At 43.8% G+C, this 21,903-nt stretch overlaps 1 pseudogene; it reads right to left on the bottom strand.

The window, feature by feature from the left end:
* On the bottom strand, positions 1-21,004 carry LOC147717806 (uncharacterized; annotated as a pseudogene).
* Between the last annotated feature and the right edge of the window lie 899 nt (positions 21,005-21,903).

Here is a 21,903-nt window from a genome sequence, read left to right as displayed (position 1 = left end):
TCAATCCTCAAGGCTCAGTGAGGCCATCCGCCGACACAGGTCCTCATGATAACCTGAAACCTGGACGCTCTCCTCTTTAGGGGCCTCTTGCAGCATCTGCTCATCTATTACCAGAGGGCTCAAGTGCCGAAAATATTTGTCAGTAGGGTTCACCCCTTGTTCCCGGGGATCCCTTGAGGCAATGTAGTTGTACCGCTTCATGATACTCAGGGTCTCGCTTGCCGAATGGTATAACCCTATGAGTTAAGGGCCTCCTTATATACAATGTTAGCTCATAAATGGGTGTGTCTTTCTACGTCACCCTAATGGACTTTGCATTTAATTTTCATTTTTATTTTCATAAATGCTGTAATTTTCGCCCATAGACTTTTTAAAATTAGGCGGCAAAATTACCACCATCGCAATCCAATGGCCTAACTTCCCTCCTCTTTTAGGACCAATGGCTTTCCTGCCCTCTGCTGCCTATGGCACGCCACCACGCCTCAGGCCACCACTCAGGAACTCCATCGGCAACAGGCACGCCTCCTGGGGGCTGGCCTATCGCCCAAAAAACACCCTGCAACACTCTAGGACTCCCATTCCACAGATGGACCACAACGCCGCTCAAGCAACATCCGGCTGCAGCCGCTAATAGCCACTGGACATGCCCAGACGTGTTCCTGCATGCCCAGACATGATCCTGCTGGCCCAAGAAACATGGCGCACACAGGTAAGTCTCTGCTCATCCATCCCACAACCCTAAACACCCCTGTAGGCCCTACTAGATGCCTTGCCGCTAACCCTAGGCACCTCACACCAGCCCTCTACACCCCTTGACACACATCCATTAATTCCTGTGTGAAGGGCACTCGCACCCTACACCTGCCCCTCTTTCACCACTGCCCCTCTGGGGGGCGCCCTCAGACCCTGGACTACCGGCCCTGGACTTCCGGCCCTGGAAATCCGGCCCCCGACTTCCAGCCAGGGACTTCCGGGGAGGGACTTCCAGCTCCTACATGCGGGGCGTTCCCACCTGTCAAAAAATGAATGGTGATGAAAACTATACCCTTATACTACTACCGGGCACCGGACACACGTGTGCTTCTTTGGCACCTTCGTCGCCAGTTGTCGTGTCTGCACGCCCCAATCACGACAACAGAGACCAAGGATTGCAATCAGGTATCTTTATTTCGTTTCTTTGTAGCTCATTCATTCACGTCCTGCTCCTTGTTCAGTTCCGGTGTGTCAGTGTGTGTGTGTGTGTGTGTCTTGACCGGAACTGGTGTCCGGTTTACTGCCCTCCCCCACCACTCGTAGTTCAGGGTCCTAGTTCCCTATGTCCAGGGCACGACACTGGTCTATGCCCACCTTCAATAATTGACTGAAAGAACACCTGCTTTGGAAACACCTCAGCTTCAAATAAAGTTTTCATATACACCTAGGTTAGTGACTACTCTCTTCCCTTCCTCAGAATGATTTTTGTGCTCTTTGCAATACCTCTGAAGTTCACAAAAAGCGATGGATGGAATGAATTAATCTCAGGCACTGGTGATGACTTGGGGCTACATCCCAGTCCATTGTTCTTTTTCACAACATGCCACCCAGCAATAAACAAATCAGTCTTGATCCTGCTCCACTAGGAACAGTCCAGTCTGAATTGCTAGAACTCGGTCCTCCCTGATCCAGGACTCAAGCAACCCATGACTAGTTTCACCCTGATTGAGGCTCTTCAGTCAGGTGTATAGTCCATATTTACTCAAATTTCTAAACTCCACATTTCTTCATCTTTAACTTTACTTCACCTACATCCAGTGCTTAATTATTGAAAAAACAAAGGTACAGGTTCCCAAAGTTTTAATTTGATACAAGTCGCCGCTACTGCTGAATGCTAGGGTAGTCGAACACCAAAGCTGCCTACACTTGACTCCATGTCGTGCCTCCTTCTCCCACTGCCCTGCGCTTCCTCTCTCTTTGCCCTTCCCTTGCACCTTGATTTACATCCCTATGTTCCCCATTTGTTATTGTTTTGCTTTCTTTCATGTCCTTTTGCTTTCACCCTTTTCTGCCTTCCGTTTTTTTCCTCTGGGTCGAAGACTGACCATAAAAAATAAATCCTGGTCCCCAACAAGGAATACTAGCTCTAACACCTGCACCCACTGGCACAAATTAAGCACTACATAGATCTCATAATTGGCTCCTTACACCTTTCACGCCATACCCACCTTTATGCACCTATCTCTTGGTACTGTTGGCTCCAGGAGGCCCCTGTGTTAATATGAACTCATGCCCCCACCCACCCCCAGGCCCCTGGTGCATAGTGCTGATTCAATAATGCCCATTCTGATATCCCCACAAACAAAGCCAATATATTGATTCTATATGTATTTATTGATTCAATAGCTATGTTAAGAGGGGCAAACCTGCTCCCTGCAGCCAAAGCGGGAGCCCTACTCTTCACAGGGCCCGAAAAAGTTAAAGGTGGGGGCCTGGCGGCCAATTAATAATTGGAAGATAATGGGAGAATCAGGGCCCCCAAGACATTCGTTTTTGTTTTTTAGTTTTATGTAGCGGCAACCCGACCCGAAGGTATCAGAGGGCTTTACATGAGCACCAGTTGCATTACAGGTGGATACCTTGGGCCTTATTTATGAAGGTCTTGCGCCGCCGGTGCGTCACTTTTAAAATGGGAAAAAGTGACGCACCAGTGGCACAAGTCCTTCATAAATGAGGCCCCTTCATTTTTGTTAGGCGTGGGGAGATTAAGCAATTTGCCCAGAATCACAGGATGTTGAGCATCTCAGCCGAGACCCGACCCCAGTTACCTAGCTCCGAGGTCTGCCGTTCTAGCCGTTAGGCCACATCCTCTCCATGTCCTTTTCAGGGATTGCCCATTATTTTGCGTTCTGTCACTCGATGCTCCATTGTCAACGGAAGACCCAGATGAAACACTGTTCATTATTATATGGCAACCGGTCAACCACTCATCTTCCATCTACACTACGGCTTCCATGTGAAGTTGCATAGCCTCTGGCTGTGGTAACACGCTCTGATGACCATTAAACATGTTAAGGAAAATGTAAAGAAATAATAAAAACAATTAGCGCACTCCCTCTTCAGAATAGACTCATGGCACCTTGATGGGGTGTTATTACTACACAGCTTGAAGGAAACAGAGGGCCCGGCGGGAACTGGGGCCCCAGAAGTCGCAATCAGGCGGAGTAAAACAATGATAACTTGGCTTCCTTTAGCACCTACCAATCTTGCCGCAATAGTCAGGGGCTACTAAAATTATACGGCAGGGTTGAATAAGTTATGTGGCATAATAAGGCACATTTTTGATTCTATTACTTCATTATTTTGTCATTTGTACACATGGCAATACTGTCTGGGCAAAGACTTTACCTCATTAATACCAGTTTAACAAACCAAATACATAAATAGGAACTAAAAGATGACTAGTTAACCCTGGGAATGGTCTTCCAAAGCGCGCCAACACATAGCCCCACGTTTTTAGTAATTTGTGATCAGTTTGAACTAGAAGCAATTTTTTGTTAAAATCTGCAGATTATACAGCAGATAGTGGAATATGTAGCAGATGCGGTAAATCTCTAATTATGCAGAAAAAAAGCCACAGACGCAGATTCGAATAGTTGGAGTGGTCCTGCCAATAGTTCAGTCCTAGATTTAGTTTTTCTAGACTAGAGGGATTAGCAGCTGCTTCGAAGCGCTACAGTGTGCAGCACAATAAGGTTAGTCGAGCAGGACGGGACTGTCCTCTGTGCCTGGGATGACTTGTAAAATGCTGCTTCAGTCCCACGTGAAATTCAGGCTGTTACCCTACTCAGCGATGCGCATGTTATCGGACTCGAGCAGATGAAACAATAAGCTGACCCCACACCATTCAACCCGGTGAACTGCTCGTTGCTGCACCCTGATGACTGCAGGGGGCGCCTTGGCCCACAGAGCAATATATTAAAAAAAGTGTTCGTGTCAGGTGTACATATGCGCCTCTTACACATAAATGCACAGTAAAAAAGTCACTATAATGGTGAATGCTATTTTTCTTAACACAATACGTTGTCTCTTAGAACATAATTTTGCAACTAATTATGGTTTAAGATGCAGTATATTTCCAATTAACCCTGGGCTGGTGACTCCGCTCCGCCAGCAGAGTTGTGCCTACTCCACGGTCCGTGGCGAAGAGTAGGCAAAAACTCTGCCTCCATGGCGGAATGGATTTAGCCACTCCCTCCCCCCTCCCAAAGTCTTTAAAAATGTCGAAGAAGCCAATTACCTGTTGTCTGCCGTATACCCAGCCAGGCCGCGTTCTCCTACCTGCTCCTCGCCGCCTCGCGTTCGTCCGTAATTAAAAAGACACTACGCACGTCAGACGTACAACATTTAAACCGAGCCTGGTGTCCCTAAAGTGGGCACCGTGCTCAGGATGCAAATATAAACAAGCATTTGCAATGCATAAGGTCTCGCATTCGGAAAGTTTGAGCTATTGGTATTGTAAATGACACATTTTTTATTTATGTGTTAGTTTTGAAAATAGCAAAAATAATAGCTTTGTCATTTACAATGCCAATACTTATAACTTGTGGCACCTTTAATGCAATATGTGTTGTATTCACGTGACTTAGATGTATTGATATTGCAAATAATAATGGCTTTTAATTTTTTTAATAATTAATACTTAAATAAAAGTTATTGTAATTTATAATGGCAATAGCTTAAACTTTTGTAAATAACTTTTGTGAAGAATATGTTCAGTGTATTTTATTGTGACGAAAATCCAAGAACAGAAGTGAAATACTAACCTCTTTTTGTGACATTTGTAATAAAGCTTGAAACATTGAGAGAACATATTTGACCCAGTTGTTGTTGAATGGTTGCACAGATTGATGCTGTGGTGGCACGGAGTGATGTTGTGGTGGCGACTAGTGATGCTGTGGCATTCAATGATCCTGTGGTAGCGCATAGTGATGTTGTTGTGCCCCTTAGTGATGCTGTGGTGGTGCTGAGTAATGCTGTAGTGATGCGATAGATAGAGTGAGTGGGATAGATAGATAGAGTGAGGGCGATAGATAGATAGATAGATAGATAGATAGATAGATAGATAGATAGATAGATAGATAGATAGAGTGAGGGCGATAGATAGAGTGAGGGCGATAGATAGAGTGAGGGCGATAGATAGCTAGACAGATAGATAGAGTGATGGCGATCAGTATCTAGATAAATAGATAGATAGAATGATAGATAGATAGATAGAGTGAGGGCGATAGATAGTGAGGGCAATAGATAGATAGATAGATAGATAGATAGATAGATAGATAGATAGATAGATAGATAGATAGAGTGAGGGTGATAGATAGTGAGGGCAATAGATAGATAGATAGAGTGAGGGCGATAGCAAGATAGAGTGAGGGCGATAGATAGATAGAGTAAGGGCGATAGAGTGAGGGCAAAAGATAGATAGATTGATAGATAGAGTGAGGCAGATAGATAGATAGATAGATAGATAGATAGAGGGCGATAGATAGAGTGAGGGCGATGGATAGAGTGAGGGCGATGGATAGAGTGAAGGTGATAGATAGATAGATAGATAGATAGATAGATAAATAGATAGATAGATAGATAGATAGATAGATAGATAGATAGATAGATAGAGTGAGGGCGATAGATAGATAGTGAGGGCAATAGATAGATAGATAGATAGAGTTAGGGCAATATATCGAGTGAGGCAGATAGATAGATAGATAGATAGATAGATAGATAGATAGATAGATAGATAGACAGATAGATAGAGTGAGGGCGATTAGATAGATAGAGTGAGGGCGATAGATAGATAGAGTGAGGGTGATAGATAGAGTGAGTGCGATAGATAGATAGACAGATAGAGTGAGGGCGATAGATCGATAGACAGATAGAGTGAGGGTGATACATCGATAGACAGATAGAGCGAGATAGATAGATAGATAGATAGATAGATAGATAGATAGATAGATAGATAGATAGATAGATAGATAGATAGATAGATAGGAGTGAGGGCGATAGATTTATAGATAGATAGATGGATAGATAAATAGATAGATAGCTGTGTGTGCGGCTGTGTGTGTGGTTGTGGTTGTGTGTGCGTGGTTGTGTGTGTGTGGTTGTGTGTTATGCTTTGTTTTGCTATGCTATATTTTGTTATGCTATGCTATGTTTTGTTGTGTTTGGTATGCTATGCTATGTTTTGCTAGGCTATGATATGTTTTGTTTTGTTATGCTATGTTTTGTTGTGTTTTGTTAACCCTTTAATTGCTGCCGTCGGCCAACGGTCGTCACGAGCGCTACCTCCCCAGTGCTGCGCACGACCGTTGGCCGACGGGCCAGCATTCGTTCTCCGAACGTTCAGCACTGGGCGCTGAACGTTCGACGCTGGGAACGGTTTAAGCTATGCTATGTTTTGTTGTGTTTTGCTATGTTTTGTTATGCTATGTGTTGTGTTTTGTTATGCTATGTTTTGTTATGTTATGGTATGTTTTGTTATGCTATGCAATGTTTTGCTATTCTATGCTTTGTTTTGCTATTCTATCCTTTGTTTTGTTATGCTATCCTATGTTTTGTTTTGTTATGCTATGCAATGCTTTGTTGTGTTTTGCTATGATTTGTTATGCTATGCTATGTTTTGTTGTGTTTTGCTATGTTTTGTTATGCTATGTGTTGTTGTGTTTTGTTTTGCTATGCTATGTTTTGTTATGCTATGCAATGTTTTGTTATGCTTTGTTTTATTATGCTATGCTATGTTTTGCTATCCTATGCTTTGCTTTGTTATGCTATGCTATGTTTTGTTGTGTTTTGCTATGCTATGCTTTGCTATGCTATGCTTTGTTGTGTTTTGCTATGCTATGCTTTGTTTTGCTATGTTATGCTATGTTTTGTTATGCTATGCTATGCTTTGTTATGCTATGCTTTGTTATGCTATGCTATGTTTTGCTATGCTATGCTTTGTTATCACCTTAGCTGCGTGTAAATATCCCTCCCCAGCGCTGCGCTGTCCATTGGAACTTGTGCTGAATGGACGTCCAATGGACGTGCGCAGCACTGGGGAGGTAGCGCTCGTGCCGACCGTTGGTCGTCAGCAGCGCTTAAGAGGTTAAGCTATGCTATGTTTTTTTATGCTATGCTATATGTTGTGTTTTATTATGCTATGCTTTGTTTTGCTATGCTATGTTTTGATATTCTATGCTATGCTATGTTTTATTGTGTTTGATATGCTATGTTTTGCTATGCTATTATATGTTTTGTTTTGCTGTGCTATGTTTTGTTGTGTTTTGCTGTTTTGTTATGCTATGTGTTGTGTTTTGTTATGCTATGTTTTGTCATGTTATGCAATGTTTTGTTATGCTATGCCAAGTTTGTTTTGCTATCCTATGCTTTGTTTTGTTATGCTATGCTCCGTTTAGTTTTGCTATCCTATGCTTTGTTTTGTTATGCTATGCTATGGTTTGTTGTGTTTTGTTATGCTATGCTATGCTTTGTTGTGTTTTGATATGCTATGCTTTGTTAAGATATTTTGTGTTATGCTATGCTATGTTTTGTTTTATTATGCTATGCTTTGTTTTGCTATGCTATGTTTTGCTATGCTATGCTTTGTTATGCTATGCTTTGTTATGCTATGCTTTTTTATGCTATGCTTTGTTATGCTATGTTTTGTTATGCTATGCCAAGCATTGTTTTGTTAGGCTATGCTATGTTGTGTTTTGTTATGCTATGCTAAGTTGTATTTTGTTATGCTTTGCAATGTTTTGTTGTGTTTTGTTATGCTATGCTAGGTTTTGCTATGCTTTGCAATGCTATGTTTTGTTATGTATGCTATGTTTTGTTGTGTGTTGTTATGCTATGCTATGTTTTGTTGTGTTTTGTTATGCTATGCTTTGTTTTGTTATGCTATGCTTTGTTATGTTATGCTATGTTTTGTTCTGCTATGTGTTGTTGTGTTTTATTATGCTATGTTTTGTTATGTTATGCTATGTTTTGTTTTGCTATGCTATGCTTTGTTTTGCTATCATATGCTTTGTTATGTTATGCTATGCTATGTTTAGTTTTGCTATCCTATACTTTGTTATGCTATGCTATGTTTTGTTGTGTTTTGCTATGATTTGTTATGCTATGCTATGTTTCGTTGTGTTTTATTCTGCTATGCTTTGTTTTGCTATGCTATGTTTTGTTATGCTATGTGTTGTTATGCTATGCTATGCTTTGTTATACTATGTTTTGTTATGCTAAGCTTTGTTGTTTTGTTATTCTATGCTATGTTGTGTTTGGTTATGCTATGCTATGTTTTGTTGTGTTTTCTTATGCTATGCTATGTTTTGCTATGCTTTGCAATGCTGTGTTTTGTTATGTATGCTATGTTTTGTTGTGTTTAGTTATGCTATGATATATGTTGTTGTGTTTTGCTATGTTTTGTTATGCTGTGCTTTGTTTTATGTTATGTTATGTTATGTTTTGTTATGTTATGCTGTTTTGTTCTGCTGTTTTGTTGAGTTATGTTATGCTATGCTGTGTTTTGTTTTACTATGCTATGTTTTGTTTTGCTATTCTTTGTTATGTTATGCTATGGTTTGTTTTGTTATGCTATGCTATGTTTCACTATGCTATGTTTTGTTATGCTATGCTTTGTTTTATGTTATGCTATGTTATGTTCTGCTATGTTTTGTTGTGTTATGTTATGCTATGCTATGTTTTGTTTTACTATGATATGTTTTGTTTTGCTATGCTTTGTTATGTTATGCTTTGTTTTGTTATGCTATGTTTTGTTATGTTATGCTATGTTTTTTTGTGTTTTGTTATGCTATGCTATGCTTTGTTGTGTTTTGCTATGCTATGCTTTGTTTTGCTATGTTATGCTATGTTTTGTTATGCTATGCTATGCTTTGTTATGCTATGCTTTGTTATGCTATGCTATGTTTTGCTATGCTATGCTTTGTTATGCTATGCTATGTTTTTTATGCTATGCTATATGTTGTGTTTTATTATGCTATGCTTTGTTTTGCTATGCTAAGTTTTGTTATTCTATGCTATGCTATGTTTTATTGTGTTTGACATGCTATGTTTTGCTATGCTATTATATGTTTTGTTTTGCTGTGCTATGTTTTGTTGTGTTTTGTTAAGCTATGCTATGTTTTGTTGTGTTTTGCTGTTTTGTTATGCTATGTGTTGTGTTTTGTTATGCTATGTTTTGTCATGTTATGCAATGTTTTGTTATGCTATGCTATGTTTGTTTTGCTATCCTATGCTTTGTTTTGTTATGCTATGCTCCGTTTAGTTTTGCTATCCTATGCTTTGTTTTGTTATGCTATGCTATGGTTTGTTGTGTTTTGTTATGCTATGCTATGCTTTGTTGTGTTTTGATATGCTATGCTTTGTTAAGCTATTTTGTGTTATGCTATGCTATGTTTTGTTTTATTATGCTATGCTTTGTTTTGCTATGCTATGTTTTGCTATGCTATGCTTTGTTATGTTATGATTTGTTATGCTATGCTTTGTTATGCTATGCTTTTTTATGCTATGCTTTGTTATGCTATGTTTTGTTATGCTATGCCAAGCGTTGTTTTGTTAGGCTATGCTATGTTGTGTTTTGTTATGCTATGCTAAGTTGTATTTTGTTATGCTTTGCTATGTTTTGTTGTGTTTTGTTATGCTATGCTAGGTTTTCCTATGCTTTGCAATGCTATGTTTTGTTATGCATGCTATGTTTTGTTGTGTGTTGTTATGCTATGCTTTGTTTTGTTATGCTATGCTTTGTTATGTTATGCTATGTTTTGTTCTGCTATGTGTTGTTGTGTTTTGTTATGCTATGTTTTGTTATGTTATGCTATGTTTTGTTATGCTATGCTATGCTTTGTTTTGCTATCCTATGCTTTGTTATGTTATGCTATGCTATGTATAGTTTTGCTATCCCATACTTTGTTATGCTATGCTATGTTTTGTTGTGTTTTGCTATGATTTGTTATGCTATGCTATGTTTTGTTGTGTTTTATTCTGCTATGCTTTGTTTTGCTATGCTATGTTTTGTTATGCTATGTGTTGTTATGCTATGCTATGCTTTGTTATACTATGTTTTGTTATGCTAAGCTTTGTTTTGTTATTCTATGCTATGTTGTGTTTGGTTATGCTATGCTATGTTTTGCTATGCTTTGCAATGCTGTGTTTTGTTATGTATGCTATGATTTGTTGTGTTTAGTTATGCTATGAAATATTTTGTTGTGTTTTGCTATGTTTTGTTATGCTATGTTTTGTTATGCTGTGCTTTGTTTTATGTTATGTTATGTTATGTTTTGTTATGTTATGCTGTTTTGTTCTGCTGTTTTGTTCTGTTATGTTATGCTATGCTATGTTTTGTTTTACTTTGCTATGTTTTGTTTTGCTATTCTTTGTTATGTTATGCTATGGTTTGTTTTGTTATGCTATGCTATGTTTTGCTATGCTATGTTTTGTTATACTATGCTTTGTTTATGTTATGCTATGTTTTGTTCTGCTATGTTTTGTTGTGTTATGTTATGCTATGCTATGTTTTGTTTTACTATGATATGTTTTGTTTTGCTATGCTTTGTTATGTTATGCTTTGTTTTGTTATGCTATGTTTTGTTATGTTATGCTATGTTTTGTTGTGTTTTGTTATGCTATGCTATGCTTTGTTGTGTTTTGCTATGCTATGTTTTGTTTTGTTATGCTATGTTTTGTTTTGCTATCCTATGCTTTGTTTTGTTATGCTGTGCTTTTGCTATCCTATGCTTTTGTTTGTTATGCTATGCTATGCTGTGTTTCGTTATGCTATGCTATGTTTTGTTATGCTATGCGGGTGAGGTTGTGTGAGGGTGTGTGAGTGTGTGTGTGAGGGTGTGTGAGGGTGAGTGAGTGTGAGTAAGGGTGAGTGAGGGTGAGGGGTGTGTGAGGGTGAGAAGATAAGGGGGTGTGAGGGTGAGGAGGTGTGAGGGTGAGGGTGTGAGAGTGAGTGAGGGTGTGTGAGGGTGAGAGGGGGTGAGGGAGTGTGAGGGTGAGGGGGGTGAGGGTGTGTGAGAGTGAGGGGGTGTGAGGGTGAGGGGGTGTGAGGGTGAGTGAGGGTGAGAGGGTGAGGGTGTGTGAGGGTGAGTGAGAGTGTGTGAGGGTATGTGAGGGGTGTGAGGTGAGAGTGTGTGAGGGTGAGGGGGTGTGAGGGTGAGGCGGTGTGAGGGTGAGGGGGTGTGAGGGTGAGGCGGTGTGAGGGTGAGGGGGTGAGATGGTGTGTGAAGATGAGGGGGTGTGAGGGTGAGAGGGTGTGTGAGGGTGAGAGGGTGTGTGAGGGTGAGAAGGTGAGGGTGTGTGAGGGTGTGTGAGAGTGAGGGGGTGTGAGGGTGAGGAGGTGTGTGAGGGGTCAGGGGGTGTGAGGGGGTTAGGGCGAGTGAGGGGGTGAGGGCGTGAGGGTGAGTGTCTCCAATGAATGTCGCTGCTTCGCCTTCTTTGAAAATGTTCAGTGCTGCAAATAGAGCATGCCGCCCTAATTATCACAGCATGAGGCCCCAAAGTGATAATTATCACAGCATGCAGAGAGGCGCCCCACACTGCTGGAGCACTCAACTGCACATTAATTATAGTTGAGTGCTCCAGCAGCCTGGGGCGCCTGTTGACATGCTGTGATAAGTGGGGTCTCATGCTGTGATAATTGTTACTTGCAGCGCATGATACTGATTCCCGCCCCTCCAGGACTCCCTGACCTGCCTCATAGTTGCCATGGCAATATTTCTGAAAATATTGCCGTGCTATCGTAAGGCAGGTCATGGAGTCCTCGAGAGGTGGGATCCAGAGCAGACAAATCTGCTAAACAGGAGCTTTTTCCAATGGCAGGCCTCCGTTTCAAGAGGCCTGCCAATGGAATAAAGGGGCGTGGCTTCATGCCATACTGAAATCCCCTGCTCACAATATCTCTTTGCCTGCAGCAGGGCCATGTCCTGCAATGCAGGCTTCGACCTAAAAATAGTGCTGACCCACTAGATAAAGCCGACCATGTATTAAGCCAAGTAAAAGGTCCAGTCGTTATGGGAGCTAACAAATGGAGACACAGCGTTACAAGGAGGGACTAACAAGTCTCATAATGAATCGGAAGCCAGCCTTTATGAACGACAATGACACAAAGCCAATGTCAAATATGGACGGAGAGTGGGCGGGGCTGCTAGTGCATACCCTAATACAGCATGCCTCGCAGAGGGAGCAGTGAATGCGCGCTGCTGCCAGGCTCGACCTAAAAAAGTGGCCCACATTTGCATATTGCCTTTCCGCAAAACACTGGTTTGGCGAAGCTTTATAAACACCTGAAAACAAGTGAGGCCACTTCTGCTCAGGTCCCCTGCCCCCGCTCAGTATGCACACAGTAACTGGCCAGCCCAACTAAAGACAGGGAGTGACACCTCTGCCCGTTGATAAAATGGAGGTAAGGGACGCCCATCTGCCTTCAGAAATGCCACTCAAGGCCGCACTGGGCCGCTGGCGACATCTGAACACACCGGCACAAATCGGCCTCCCAGGCTGCCAAAAAAGCAGCCCACAGCTGGAACATCGATACCGGCTCCTCTGCCATAGCCTGAGGGCCCGCCTTACCAATCTGACTCATTCCTGGGCACAGTAGAGGTGTCCCTTTTAGCACTCCTGGCATTCTCGGGTGTTGGCATAACACCAGGCTGTTCCCGATCCTCCTCGGCATAACACTGAGCTTAGGTGTGCTTACAACCGCATATACCATGACAACTTTGTTTCCCAAGAAGAAGAAATCAAATCTCTAGAGTCGTGGAAACAATAGATAACTATTTCACTCAGTCAATCGTGCATGCGTAGTTTCACCAGAGGTGCAAGAGAAATAGAGAGACGGGCGTTTTCAATGAAAAGGTATTTATTGAGCAGTCTTCTTTCTCAAGCATTGAAAATGAACTGCTACAATAGTAAAGCTTACTATGAAGTACAATGCGTATAATACGAACAGTATTATAAAGTAGTACTGTAAAAGCATGATATGGTTTCAAAGCCATAAAGTGCATAAATTGTATAAAATACATAAAATACCTACAGTGATAAAAGGATGACTAAAAGTACTCAACTGGTGCTTCTAAATACGCCTACCCTGGTGTACCTAACCTATGTCTAGTACGAGGGAGGAAGTATAAGAGGAGTAGCTTACAAAGAGGTCTAATCAGCTCCGTACTTTTGGTTCCAGAATGAAGGAGGTCTTGTATCTCGTTTTCGGGACTCGATTTCCTAGATACCCACAAGGGTAGCCTGGAAACACTGGAGCTGGATTTCTCGGCAGGAGAAATGACAAAGTCTTGCAGTGCGTCTGCTGGAGGGTCGGCTTCCTTCGGCACTTGCTGCTGCAGGGCGTCGGGCAAGTAGATAGTCAATCTGCTCCAAACGACTGTGTGTTTGTTTAGGCAAATTAAGGCATATTTATACTTTGAAGGTGCCGAGTTTGACGCATGTTTGGACTTAATAACGTCACTCAAAGGCTCATTTCTAGGAAAACGCCGGGAGTTCTAGGGGAACATAATATTCAAGCAGGGGGAAGTCCCGGGCTGCTGAAGGCGGGTTTTTCCAAGAAAATGTTGTTAATTCTTAGAGCTTAGCGGAAGTATCCATGCCGTATTTGGGCTGTATGGTTTAGGACAAATATGGTAATGATTTCTATGCCTATATAAGGAAATGTTAAAGTATACCTATATAAGGGCATGAATTGGGAAATTAATTCTAGGGTCCGAGATTCATTTACAACACCCACTCCACGGTCTTTAGTTCAATAAAGCTAACCTACCAAGCACTGAACATATCTAAAGCTAGTGTTTACAATCCCACCCCAATACATAAAATGCATTTGAACTGGATATGCAGAAAACATATTTTTAGCATTTTCTACAGTACACAATATACTTAAGGGAAAAATTTCGAAGCATACAGTCTTTAGTCTAATTTATGCAGTTTGAAAAGAATCATGAGATTACATTTATGAAAACGTCTCTGAAATACAGAAGAAAAGTCGAGATCATTTCATAACATAACATGTCATAGCAATCTCTCTATAAATAGGGACAAGGCCAAATAGTTCTTTTAGTCAGTATTCAAAAAATTGACTTGTTCTCTAGGAATAGTTCTGCTTTAAGCAGATTAGTCTGTGCCAAAAGTTCATTCTTTTGGAAAGAGAGAAAATTTCAATTTGCTGTGAAAATAGAGTTCCAAATGTTAGAAGTCTTTGTTTTGAAAAATGAAGGCCGAATTTCAGAGTTCAGAGAACACTGTGTGCATGACTCAAAAGTTATTCTCGGTGTCAGGAGAAAACATCAAGTCGTCTAGGCAGTGGCGTAACAAAACATGAGGGGGCCCCCCTGCAAGATTTGCTGAAGGGGCCCCTCACACTCACATCAGTAAGGGCTGAGGGGTCCCCTCCAACCGGGTAAGTCTTGGGCCCCCCGCACTGCAGAGGCTGTGGGGGCGTTTGTTACACCCCTGGAGTCCTACCATACTAGGGAAAGCATGGGCAAGTCTTACCATACTAAGGAAGCATGATCGAGTCTTACCATACTAGGGAAAGCATGGACGAGTCTTACCATACTAAGGAAGCATAATCCAGTCTTACCATACTAGGGAAAGCATGGGCGAGTCATACCATACTAGAGAAAGCATGGCGAATCTTACCATACTAGAGAAAGCATGAGCGAGTCTTACCATAGTAGGCAAAGCATGGGCGAGTCTTACCATACTAGAGAAAGCATGAGCGAGTCTTACCATACTAGAGAAAGCATGGGCGAGTCTTACCATACTAGGGAAAGCATGGGCGAGTCTTACCATACTAGAGAAAGCATGGGCGAGTCTTACCATACTAGAGAAAGCATGAGCGACTCTTTCCATACTAGAGAAAGCATGGGCGAGTCTTACCATACTAGAGAAAGCATGGGCGAGTCTTACCATACTAGAGAAAGCATGGGCGAGTCTTACCATTCTAAGAAAGCATCAGCGAGTCTTACCCTGCTAGGGAAAGCATGGGCGAGTCTTACCATACTAGAGAAAGAATGAGCGAGTCTTACCATACTAAGGAAGCATGAGCGAGTCTTACCATACTAGACAAAGCATGAGCGAGTCTTACCATACTAAGGAAGCATGAGCGAGTCTTACCATACTAGGGAAAGCATGGGTGAGTCTTATCATACTAGGGAAAGCATGGGCGAGTCTTACCATACTAGGGAAAGCATGGGCGAGTCTTACCATGCTAGAGAAAGCATGGGCAAGTCTTACCATACTAGAGAAAGCATGAGCGAGTCTTACCATACTAGGGAAAGCATGGGCGAGTCTTACCATACTAGAGAAAGCATGGGCGAGTCTTACCATACTAGAGAAAGCATGGGCGAGTCTTACCATTCTAAGAAAGCATCAGCAAGTCTTACCATACTAGGGAAAGCATGGGCGAGTCTTACCATACTAGAGAAAGAATGAGCGAGTCTTACCATACTAGGGAAAGCATGGGCGAGTCTTACCATACTAGAGAAAGCATGAGCGAGTCTTACCATACTAGAGAAAGCATGTGCGAGTCTTACCATACTAAGGAAGCCTGAGCGAGTCTTACCATACTAGGGAAAGCATGGGTGAGTCTTATCATACTAGGGAAAGCATGGGCGAGTCTTGCCATACTAGGGAAAGCATGGGCGAGTCTTACCATGCTAGAGAAAGCATGAGCGAGTCTTACCATACTAGGGAAAGCATGGGCGAGTCTTACCATACTAGAGAAAGCATGAGCGAGTCTTACCATACTAGAGAAAGCATGGGCGAGTCTTACCATACTAGAGAAAGCATGAGCGAGTCTTACCATACTAGAGAAAGCATGACCGAGTCTTACCATACTAAGGAAGCATGAGCGAGTCTTACCATACTAGGGAAAGCATGGGTGAGTCTTATCATACTAGGGAAAGCATGGGCGAGTCTTACCATACTAGGGAAAGCATGGGCGAGTCTTACCATACTAGAGAAAGCATGGGCAAGTCTTACCATACTAGAGAAAGCATAAGCGAGTATTACCATACTAGGGAAAGCATGGGCGAGTCTTACCATACTAGAGAAAGCATGGGCGAGTCTTACCATACTAGAGAAGGCATGAGCAAGTCTTACCATACTAGAGAAAGCATTGGTGAGTCTTACCATACTAGGGAAAGCATGAGCGAGTTTTATCATACTAGAGAAAGCATGGGTGAGTTTTACCATACTAGGGAAAGCATGGGTGAGTCTGACCATACTAGAGAAAGCGTGAGCGAGTCTTACCATACTACGGAAAGCATGGGCGAGTCTTACCATACTAGAGAAAGCATGGGCAAGTCTTACTATACTAAGGAAGCATGAGCGAGTCTTACCATACTAGGGAAAGCATGAGTGATTCTTACCACTAGAGAAAGCATGGGGGAGTGTTATGATACTAAGGAAAGAGACCATTCTCCTACCACGGAGATACCAATTGAATAGGAAACTTAATTCCTATCACTATAAAGACATCTAGAGAAGTAGGAGCCTCTACCTGCCATTAGAAGGGAGTTACTTAGATGGGGAAGAAGTTCAGGATGCATTTTATTGGTGAAATATACCCACAGGGAAGTAGCTTAGTATTCGTAGCACAAGCGCCTCACACACATCGAGAAGGGTGCCTTCTATTAAGCAGACACTCCTCAAAGGTGACGAATGTCAACAGTTCTATTAGTAATAATGTACACCAATGGGAAAGAAAAGCTTTTAATTCGGACGATTGCAGAGCAAGACCTGTAGAATGGGAGCCCTAATTTCCTGTCAGTACTTAATTACACCAATGTGAAAGGTGAATGGGTGAAGAGTCCTCCTTCCAATCCGCAGTGAGATACACCAGTAGAAAAGAGCCCAACGTTTCTACCATTAGTGAGTAACATCAACGTTTAAGGAGTCCAACATGTCTTCCATTAGAGCAGAGGTCTTCAAACTTTTTGATGCCGAGACCCCCTTGTAAAACCTTTTTAGGCTTAAGGACCTCCTTCCAACAAAAGTTTCTAGAAACTGGTACTCCTCATCATTAACAACTATCGACAACCATAAATGCGCCTGTTAGACCTCATCACATCCATTCACCATTCATCCACCCACACTTTCACACATCCATCCATTCTTCATTCATCCACCCTTTCATCCTTCCATCCATACATCCATCCTTCATCCATCCACCCTTTCATCCATCCATTCACCCATCATTCATCCACCCACCTGTTCACACATCCATCCATCATGATACATGCAACCTTTTATCCATCCATACATCCATCCTTCATCCATCCACCCTTTCATCCATTCATCCACCCACCTTTTCTGTGCCTCTCTCATGCGGGGGAGGGCATCTCTCTGCCTCCCTGCTAGGGGCGGGGGGCGGACAGGCTGTAACAACATCTCACCATGAAGAACAGACTCTCAGCCACATTTCTCCTGCACAGGCGCCAGGTATGAGGGTTCGTGCTTTGTGCTTTACAGGCGGGACCCACAGCTCCAGGCGCGCAACGTCCATGGAACTCAAAGGGCTACAGCCTCCTCCCCAGCCACCCCCCCCCCCCCCACTTGTGTATGTGAGCCTGGCTGAAACACATTCAGGGACACACACAAAGCCGCACCCAAGTACTTCACAGGTCTTTAAAATACCTTTTACTTGTTAATGAGGCTTTGTTGTTTTTCACCCCTCGTGTGAATTAAGCCTTCACCCGACGCCATTAAGGCACAATGACAATCTGTGACCCCCTTCCCAGGACTCCACGACCCCCCTGGGGGTTGCCCCCCACAGATTGAAGACCCCTGCATTAGAGGGTTACATCAATGTGGAAAGAGCTTAACAACCCTACCATGAGTAAGTTAGTGCGGAAGGCTCTCAAAATTCATACCATTAGTCAGTTGCATTAGCTCATAAGGATCCCAACATGTTTACCCTTAGTGATTTGCCTTAGTGTGGAAGAAGACCAACATTCCTATCACTAGTGAGTTACATCAAATTAGAAGGAGTCCAACATGTTTACCATTAGCGAGTTACAACAATGTGGAAAGAGCTCAACGTTACTACTATTAGTGAGAAATATTTGGAAGCATCTCAACATTCCCACCAAAATGTGTATCATTAGTGAGTTACAACAGTTTGGTAAGAGCTCACTACCCCTGCCATTAGTGTGTCACAGCAGTGTAAAAGGACCCCAAAGTTTCTGCCATTTTACTGACATCATTGTGGAAGTAGCTCAACATTCCTACCATTATAATTTACTTCAACGTATGAGGAGCCCACTTGTTTAACATAGTGAGCTACATTTGTCTAGAAGGGAGCCCACATTACTGCTGTTAGTGAGTAACACCTAAATCAAAGAACAAACACTGCTTTCATTAGTGAGTTACAGTGAGATGCGAGAAATTAGATTTTACCAACACTGCTGGGTGTCCCAATGAGAAAGGAGCCCCTCGCTCCAATCCAAATTGGTTGTGGAGTGCACCATTGCTACTCTTAGTGAATTACAACAATGGAAGATAAGTCCAACCTTCCATCATTAGTTAGTTACATCAATGTGGAAGGAGACCAACATTCCTAACACTAGTGAGCTACACCAATTGAAAATGAGCCCTTTACTCCTTCGCTGGGCGTTACACTCATTTGGAAGGAACCTTACATTCTTATCATTGCTAAGTCACACCATTGGATAAGGAGTCCCTTCCACCTTTATATTCTCTATATAGGGGCGGTTAATGGGTTATTGCTGTGTATAGTGGGTTTCACCAATTTAGAGGCAGCTTCTTATACCACTGCAGAACTGTATCTGTGGGGTAGCCAAAAATGAAGGACCCGTAATTATCTGTACCAAATAATTTACAAAGGAGAACAGTGAAATAAAGAAGAGGTGCTAAACATCCATACAACTCCAAATACTCTATTAAGAGAAAAGGAGGCACCGTTCCCAACACCCGCTGACAGACTACAATGGGAGTTGAACACAGTCCTATAACTGCAGCCACATACTGGGCTCACCTGGCTCGGCCATGCTAACTGGATCGACTTGCTTCCGCTCCAGACCTCCTCTCCAGTCTCGATCCAAAGCTCCAAGCAGTCTAGTCCAAGCCTTCGATGAAATGTGGCCCTCTATCCTCATTGGTTCTGACTCGCTTGAAAAAGTGTCTCTCATCCAAGATGGCCTAGGACCTCTGGATGCCTGAGCACTTGTCCATGCTGACCTCCTATCTGCCTCAGCTGCTGTCTGTCCAGACTCTGGACCGCTGAGGGTCTGGGTTGCTGCTCCACCAGGTTCCGGTTGGGAGTTCTGTTTGGCCTCCAACGCTCTGGAAGCGGTCCATTTATTGGTGCCATCCAGATGTGAGGGTGTCCTGGTTCTTGCACCCCTTGGCTCCAGCAGGGTTACAAGTATCCTCATATCTGGTTCTGAGGAGGCTTCACCTCGTGTCTGGTGGTTCTGATAGGTCTGGGTCTCTTGGCTCTCCTGACAGAGTCTCAGCAGGCCTTGCTTTTCCTTGTTCCAGTGCATCTAAACCCAGAGAGCTTCTGGTTGCACGTGATGCACTTGTCACTATCACCACCTGTTCGGATCGGTTTAGAGCTCGAACTCCTTTCTATTCTGATGGGGATTATGTCCTTCCCGGTTCAGGGGGGGTCTCAGTGCCTTGGGTCTGAACTAAAGAAGCATCTTGTTCGTGGAAAGTGTGATAGCCAGCAATTTTGTTACGAGGTGACCTAGCATGTATTAATCGACCTTGAGATCCACCACCATCTCTGCCAGGTTCTGGTAGCGTCTGGGCTTCTGCCTTAGACAGTTCTGAGGGGATATGTGTTTCTGTCTGCCCAGCCTCTGGCCTCCAGGGTTGCGAGGATGTAAAATCTTCAGATCTCCTTGATTCTGAAGAGACCAGCACCTTCACCATCTCTGATCCTGGTGGGATGTGAGTTTCCACACTCGTTGGTTCTGATAGGATGCGATTTTCCGGTACTGCTCTCTCTAGTTCTGATGGGATATGAGCGCTCTTGTAACCTTCTGAAGGGATGCTGGCCTGTTCTTTTTGTCTTCCTGATGCTATGTGAGTGTATGTTTCTTGTCTACTTGATTCATATGGAATATACATGTGCTCTTCTGCCATCTCTGGTTCTGACGAGATGTGAATACATGCACCGCATCCCCTTGTTTGAGATGGGATGTGAGTTTGTGCTTCAACCATCCCTGGTCAAGCTAGCATGTGTGTCTGTGCTTCTAGCTTCACTGATTGTGATGAGATGTGAGTTTGTGCTTCTGTTGTCTCTGCTTCTAATGGGATGTGAGTTTGTGCTTCTCTTTTTCCTGGTTGAGATGGGGTGTGAGTTTGTGCATCCTGTTTGCCTGGCTCATATAGAATGTTATTTTGTACCTCTCGCCTCCTTGCTTCTGTTGAGACGTGAGGGTGTGCTTTCCTCATCCCTGGTGTAACGTTGGCCTGAATGCTCTCCTGCGTAGATGGGTCCATTATTTGCGAGATGTTGTGACCTGACCCCTGCTCTGGATTCCAATTGGTCACAAATGTTGTCCTCTCTCTTTCCGGCGGGGTGTACTGAGTTACCACCCCTCCAAAGTGAGCGTAGTCCCTTCACCTCACTGCTACAGAGATTGGCCCCTCTGTTTTCCCTCCCTCTCTCGGACTGTGAAGCATCCTCTCTCTGGCTCTCCAGGATGCTCCTGCCGTCTCGCTGTCTGCCCGAGCATTTCCCAGGCTCGGATGTGAGGTTCTAACGAGGCTGCGAGTTGAAGACCCACCCGGACCCGATGCACCTGGGTTTGTGGGAGAATAGGAGCGTTGCGGGATAGAGAGGCGCTTCCCGCCATTTGTACAGCCTTTGGATCGCTGGTTCGGGTCTGTCCAAGGAGGGCCTGGTGAAGTAGAACCAGAGGGGGGGTAGAAGAAACAGTAGCATCAGCAGGGCAGGGGGCTGCCCCTCAGCACAGAGGAGCATGGTGCGGAGCAGCGAGCTCAGACCTGGGGCATGGCACAAAAACACAATACTTTCACCAAGGGGAGGTAAAACACGAGCAGAGGGAGAGCCCAACCAAGGGCACAGGGGCATCATCGCGAGCAGCCGGGCTTTGAAAGTTCTCCCGCGGCCAGGGGCTGACTGTAGTGGGGGCTGCTTGCATCTGCTGACTCCGAGCAGTGGTTGGAGCAGAGGGAAGCTGCCAGTGACTGGTTGGCTGATCACACTAATACTAGTACGGAGCCCAAGCTGGGCCTGGCAGGGCAACTTGGGAAGGCTAGCCAGACAGGGCCCTGGGCTATTAATAATGTTTAAATTATGGCCGGTCAGTGATGGACCAGCTCGACCTCGAACGGTCATTTTCAGCGAGGCGTCTGGTCTGCCTGGGTCTGACCTGGTAACAGTAAAGGATCTTCAATCTAGGCTCACGCACACGCCGCACTTTTAAGGCTGCAAGCATGTTAGCATGACTGGCGCTGCGGCCGCACCAGTATTCAAATCAGTGCATTGCTCACAAGTCACGACACCACCAGCCTTTGAACCACCCCTGAAACCCACGCAGGCGCGTCGCGCAGAAGACTGTGTGCCATGCCCCCACTAACCATTTTAGCCTCAGAGAGTAGAGGCCTGGAGGGGCCAGGCCCACGGCGTGCACCATTAACTCAAGAGGCTCAGACTGAGGCCTGGCCGGGACCCACGCGTGCGCACTGCACAGCAGTTGCGCACCATTACATTAGTCAAAGTCAAAGAGCGAGCCTCTGAGGCCTGGCGGGAGTGTCCGTGCACCTGTGCACCACCATTTAAAGTCAGTGAGGGGGCCCCTGGAGCGCGGCGCTCCCCCACCGCCCTGTCCCCCCCTTGCAACTGTGTTACGCCCCTGC

This window comes from Lissotriton vulgaris, chromosome 5, assembly GCF_964263255.1.
Source record: "Lissotriton vulgaris chromosome 5, aLisVul1.2, whole genome shotgun sequence".
In the NCBI taxonomy this organism is placed as follows: Eukaryota; Metazoa; Chordata; class Amphibia; order Caudata; family Salamandridae; genus Lissotriton; species Lissotriton vulgaris.
The sequence above is the reverse complement of the archived record's forward strand: the minus strand, read 5'-3'. Positions and strand labels throughout refer to the sequence as shown.